Source organism: Eulemur rufifrons, chromosome 1, assembly GCF_041146395.1.
Source record: "Eulemur rufifrons isolate Redbay chromosome 1, OSU_ERuf_1, whole genome shotgun sequence".
NCBI classification, from domain to species: Eukaryota; Metazoa; Chordata; class Mammalia; order Primates; family Lemuridae; genus Eulemur; species Eulemur rufifrons.
Window position 1 is genome coordinate 72,610,186 of NC_090983.1, and position 6,451 is coordinate 72,616,636.

A 6,451-nucleotide genomic window follows, 5' to 3' on the forward strand; every position below is an offset into this window, starting at 1 on the left:
ACAAAAATAATAGTCTTATGATAGTAGGATCTGATGATAGTAGCATCTTTCAATAACACAGGACAAGGTAACATAGGCTTCCCCAGTCACCTGAAAGTTGTAAAATAAGCATGGAATAGCTTACGTTAGAGAGAGGCCTGGGCCCCCATAAGCCCAGCTGACTCTCAGTCTTCATCTAAAATACTTAAATATAAGTTTTACATAAATGCCAGAAGATACTCCATTTGGGATTTTAAAACAGTGATTCTTTCTATACAGCTAAGTCAAAGTCACTTCATAAAAAAACTGCATTCTTGTTGGCTTTTTTTTTTTTTTCTTAATGGCTTTAGAAATCTTTGTGGTATAGTCACTTGCTTGGAAATAATTCTCAGAAACACAAAGCAAAGGGAAAACCAAAGGACCCAGCATGAGTGAACAAATTAAAGAGCATTGACATGGGATAGTCTTATAAAAATTTTTAAAAGTACAGAGATTTACTGAAAATGTTTGTAACTCATTGTCATCCAATAGCAAAGGAAATAAAAGTACTTTCCAAATCCTTGGTGTTGAGTAACTTCTAAATATAATTTCTAAGTCAGGCTTGCAAGAAATGCGTTTCTCAACAATCACTGGCACACAAAAAATAAAATTAAAAGCTGAGTTTCTGCTGACCTTGGCAGTATTTTATAGGTTGTACAGTAATGTTCCCGTGTGGTCAATTGTTCTTTTCCTGCAGCTTTAATTTGTTGAAGCAAAAGAAAAAAGTTTGCCTTCAGCCTTGTGCATGTATGCCTTCCTTTTCTCTGACTTTTTGCCTTAGCAAACATTTCTTCTAAGCATTCTGTGAACATTCCTTTCTATTGATTAATGATCATGATTAATGCCTTTTTAAATACTAAAAGGTGGTTTTCAAACTCTGAATGAGACTTTAACTGTGTCTCTCTCACCCCTATTAATCTTTTCCAGGAATATTTGCTTAGAAGATTGGAGTCTTATAGGGTATGTGTCTTAAGTGCAAACTTAGCAATAACCCAGGGAATTATTTTTATTAGAAGGAAGTTTTTAAAATGACCTCATCCTTTAAGACTCCTGAAACTCTTAAAGCTACTAATCCTCTTTTTGATGGATTGTTTTGACATCACTACTCTGTTCTAAACCTCACAGGTTTTATTCTTGTCATTTTTTCTATTCACCAAATATTTATTGAGTGCCTACTATATGCTCAGTGCTTTTCTAGGTTTGGCACGTAATCAGGAATAAAATACAACCTCTGACCTGGGAGGGAGACAGTCACAAACCAACTATACTGAATCAGATCTGGTTGTGACCTTCATGATATTAACTGAATCATAGATACAGGGTTGGTAGTAAATATTCCAGTATGTGGCCAGGTACACCAATGCAATAGCCACATATGATGCAACACATATATAATGCTATAAGCTGATGGTGCAAAAGGAATTTTGGAGTGCAGCCTAATAATTGGGGCCCATTTATGGTGACTCTGGAAGAGCAGTGTGAACAACAGTGTGGCCAGCCATCATTGTAGTATTTGCATAATGAACATAGGTTTTTATGACTGGTTAGAAGTCCAGTAGGAGAAAATATTCCTTCACAAGTGAGTCTGAACAGCCCCCAAACGGTTGTCTGTCTGTCATAAAATATGCATTGCTGCAGATTTTTCCTTTCTTTCTCCTGTGAAATCTTTAATTGCTGAGTATATTGAAAAGGAGAAATTGAAATAGTATTTGAAATAAAATTCAATTATAAAAAATAGAATTAATTCTTAGAAGATGATGAAAAGCCAAAGTAAGAGCACTTTGGTTGAAGGTGGAGAACTCACTATTTATCTAATGTTGAAAATTCATATTTCCTGGCAGTCTAAAAGAGCTCTTAAAAGTATTGGCTAACAGTGAATTCTAAGGCTCTTCGTCTCTGCCCCCTGGGAACACAGGAAATAAGTTCTAGTGAACCCCAAGATAAAAATTTGCAGAAATGGCAAAGCCAATTCACTCTTTGGGATTTTACTTTTGGATTTTGCTTATTTTGAAGGGAATCATAGCACTTTTCTTTCCTGAACATGGAGGCACTGATGGTGGGTCTCTATTTTAAAACAATTATATGAAAAAAAGACAAGCCACAATAAAAAAAAAATAAATAAATAAACTTGGTTCAATATATGGTCAACCCTACTGTCAAAGTAATAGCTGACACTGAAATTGCACAAATTATGTACCAGGCACTGTTTTAATGGTTCATATAACTCGTATTCTTCACCACAAATACACACAGTAAGTTAAATATCATCAAATTCCCTACTTTACAGGGAAGCAGATGTCTTCTTCAAAGTCACATAGAAGAGCCTAGATTGGAAGTCACGTCTGCGATACGATGCTCTTTACCACAGCACCATTTTGTCATGGGCAAATACTTCCTGTGTATAGTGTGTCATCCGAGGCACATGGAAGCTGAACACTATGGCCATACAGCCACTCTCTGAGCCCCAGTGTGGTCACATTCACGGTGACCTCCCCAGGTCTGTGCCTTACTCGTCCTCCCATCATTCTGACTCCTTCCTGGCTCCCATCACCCCGTCCCCTGTTTCTCCCCTGCCTTAACCTCCGTGTTGGCTTGACTTCTTGGGTGGTGGGAGCATTATGAGGAGACAATGAAAGGACCCACGATGGTTGACACATATGGTCTTCCACAATCCAGGACTTTTTGAATTTTGCAAGAACCAGGAGTTTTCACAGGAATGTTTTAGAGTCCTTCAACCTAAAATGGGTGCTGCAGATGTCAGCATTAAAATGAATAAACTACAGGAGAGAAAAATAGTTGCTGAGCAACTACCAAGTTGTGTCTAATTCTCTTGTGAGCCCCATGTATGAATGATAGTGTAACTGATGTGAAACACAATCCACTACATTAGCCACAATCTCCTGATTGCAGAGATTCCTTATTAGGAGGAAGACAGTTGGGGTGGGGAAATGTCTACCTTACTCACTTAGCTTCCCAAGGATACACTCAATAAATTGCTGTTTAAAGTGTTGAAAAGTAGCTACTTTCAAACAATGCAGTGGTTTCCATTCAACTGATGGTCACCAGGGAAATTAACTGGCTGTCAACAGACCTGGGAAAGGTGCTATGTGCAACCTGTCCTCAGAATTGTGAGCTAAGAGTTTTCTCTTCTTGAAGTGCCATCATACACTTCTGGAAGACAGAGTGTCCTTGCTTTTGCTTATCTAGTGCTCAACCTACTCAGCCCTGCCCTTCATCCACGCATTGTCCAACTGAGCCAGGTAATCATTTCTAATCATTTGTTCCTCTTTCTTCAAACACATTCTGTGGAAAGAAGGCCCAAAGCCATCAGCTGATATGGCTTTCATGGTCTTTTTGACATCATCCAAAAGTCTCAAAAGACCTGGACTTTCCTGGTCAATATGTGACTACCTTTTCCTCAATTTGTGAGTCTGGACATCCAGGTCCCCTCATTTCTAGATAGCAGAATTGCTAGAGTGTCTTGAAGTGCCCCAATACTTTGCTCTACAAGAAGGGACTATGATTTATTCACTAATGTATACCCATAACCTACAGCAGGTTAATTAATGAATTAAGGAGTTAATTAGTGAGTTAATGAATGACTTGAACTGTCAGAGGAAAGATGCTCTTAGGATTGCTAAGGCCTGACTTGAATGATCTCTAACACTCTGATTAAGCAGAGCTCTTAGAACTATCTCAGCAGCCCCAAGAAGCTTACTGGGTCTGTAACTCTCCCAGGGGAGATTACCCTAAGCACACAGGAAAGATCTGTGTCCGTGTAGCTGTCTGGTATGTACTTGACTCCTCCACCCTGTCTCTACACTTCACCCCTTTCTACACTGCACATATCTCTGCTCCCATGAAAATACCAGCAGCTATGGTCCAAGTATGTGTTCCAAAATGTATGTGTTGGAAACTTGATCCCCAGTGGAGTGGTGTTTGGATATGGGGCCTCTTGGGAGGAGTTTAGGTTGTGAGGGCTCTGCCCTCATGAATGGATTAATGTCATTATAGAAAGGGCTTGTGGGAGCAGGTTCACTCTCTTCTGCTCTGATGCCAGGTGAGGACACAGCAAGAAGGCCCTTACCAGTTGCCAGTGCATTGACCCTGGACTTCTTATCCTCTAGAATTATAAGAAATAAATTTCTGTTCTTTATAAATTACTCATTCTCAGGTATTCTGTTATAGCAGCACAAACTAAGCCATAAGCATAAGAGAATGTAACAGAACATTCTCATTTCATTTAGCTCTAATGCACAGTTATTATATTATTATAATATTATTATGGCATACAACATTATGTTATTATTATTCTAAAAGCTCCCAATTTTTAGTCTTATACATAAATCATGTAGACGAGGGAAATGTGATAAATTGCTAGTAAGAGGAGCCTCTTTCATTCTTTATGTCTCTTGGAGGCAACTGGTGACCTGTTAAAAACTTTAGGTTCTTCTCAGCTCCAGGCACATAGTTCTTCCCTCTTTTCTTACCACTTGTTCATATATTTGGCTACATAAATTCCCTTTCTGCTTTTTCATTCCCTGAACATAATATCCATGAACACGACCCTTCCTACAAAACTATGGCATAATAAATCAACAGTTGCAAGCAAACACAAGGTCTTGTGGTGGGGGGCGGGGTGCTGAATAGGGGCTCCCAAGCATGTCCATCTCCTAATCCCAGAAATTGTGAGTGTTGCCTCCTATAGCAACAGGGGCTTTGCAGATGTGATCAAGTTATAGATCTTGAGATGGGGAGATTATTCTGGATTCTCCAGGTGGGCCCTGTGTCATCACAAACCTTTATAAAAGATACGTAGGAGGAGCCAGAGTCAGACAAGTGGCAATGTGACAACAGAGGCTCAGGGAGGAGGACAGAGAGAGAGAGGTTTGAAGATGCTAGGCTGCTGGCTTTGGAGACAGAAGGGGGCCATGAGCCAAAGGATGTAGTTGGCCTCTGCAAACTGGAAAGGCCAAGGAAAGGGGTTCTCCCTCTGGAACCTCTAAAAGGTTTGCAGCCCTGCAGACCTACTTTGGATGTCTGACCTCAAGAACTGTAAGATAATACATCTGTGTTGTTTTAAGCCACTAAGTTTGTGGTAATTAGTTACAGGAACAATAGGAAATTAATACAGCCCTGCTAAACAAAGCTCTCTTCTTCCTTCCCCCCTGAGTCTGGCTTGTTTAGACTCTGAGGGGACAGCCCGTGCTCACCGAGTTACTACCACAGATGCAGGCCTCCCTGCTGCTCCTCTCAAGGGTCAGAAATCTTCACTCTCTCTTCACCCAGTGTCCCCAGTGTTCCTGGATGATCATGTCCCTCTGTCAGCCTCTCATGTGGACGTTTTCAGTAAACAGTCCCTCTGCTGTCTGCCTCCTGTGTGCCACTGGGGAAGATGGTATCTATGGCCCTAGTCCTGAGAGGCATAGAGTATTTAAGGGAAAATAGCCAGTGTTCTGGGATAAAATAAATCTATGAACATTTTCATTCAATATTTACTGTGGGCATGACTATAACAATTCCTGTGTGGAATTTGGAGAAGTAAAAGCCCTAGCTCCAGATTCAGATAATGTAGAAGAAGTTTAACCTGTGCATACATAGATGTTTGAAGTATCATGAGGTTGTGAATAATCAGGAGGAAAATGCACAATCACGAGGAAAACAAATATAGGCTAAATTTTAGCTTTCTTAGAAGTGTAGAAATTTTATAGGAGAAAAAGATATCAAAATTAGCTATTCAGGAGTTCCTTAACCTCTTTTTTTTTTTTTAAAGTTAGTTTCCTTTAGAAAATATAATGAAAGCTATAAATGCTTTTTCTTGAAAAATGCACAAATACATATATTTATATAGCTGTAACATTTTACACACAGTTTCAGGAAGTTCACAGACTTCCCATGATATTCGCCCATGAATCTATGGAATTCCAAGTTAGGAATTCCTTTGTCCAACTTCTCTGTTTTACGAAGGACATGGAAGCTCAGTTACATTCAGGGACTTGCCCAAGGTCGCTAAGCTAATGGCAGAGACTAAACATTGGCCTTCGGGCTCCTGAATCTCCGTTCTCCCAGACCTTGGCCAATGAGCAGGGTATGGCGTGAGGGGGCCCAGTCACTGCGTGTTTGTCATTCGATGGACTGGAATGTGTGGTTGCCTCCAAATCCAAATGTGGCACTTCTGGCAAATACAGTGGAATTTTTCTGAGAGTAGAAAATAATACAATGGAAATATTTGTTTGGCTGATGCCTTTTGCTTTTGTGGACCCAGTCATTTGTGTGGCCAACAAATACTTTCTGTGTGTCAGACGTTCTGTTCTGAGCACAGAGAGAGATGAATTAGAACTTGTCCTTGTCCTTATGGATGCTTGTCTCACTCGTGGGTAGGAAAGACAGACACAAATAAAATCACAATTCAGAGTGATAAGTAACACTGGGG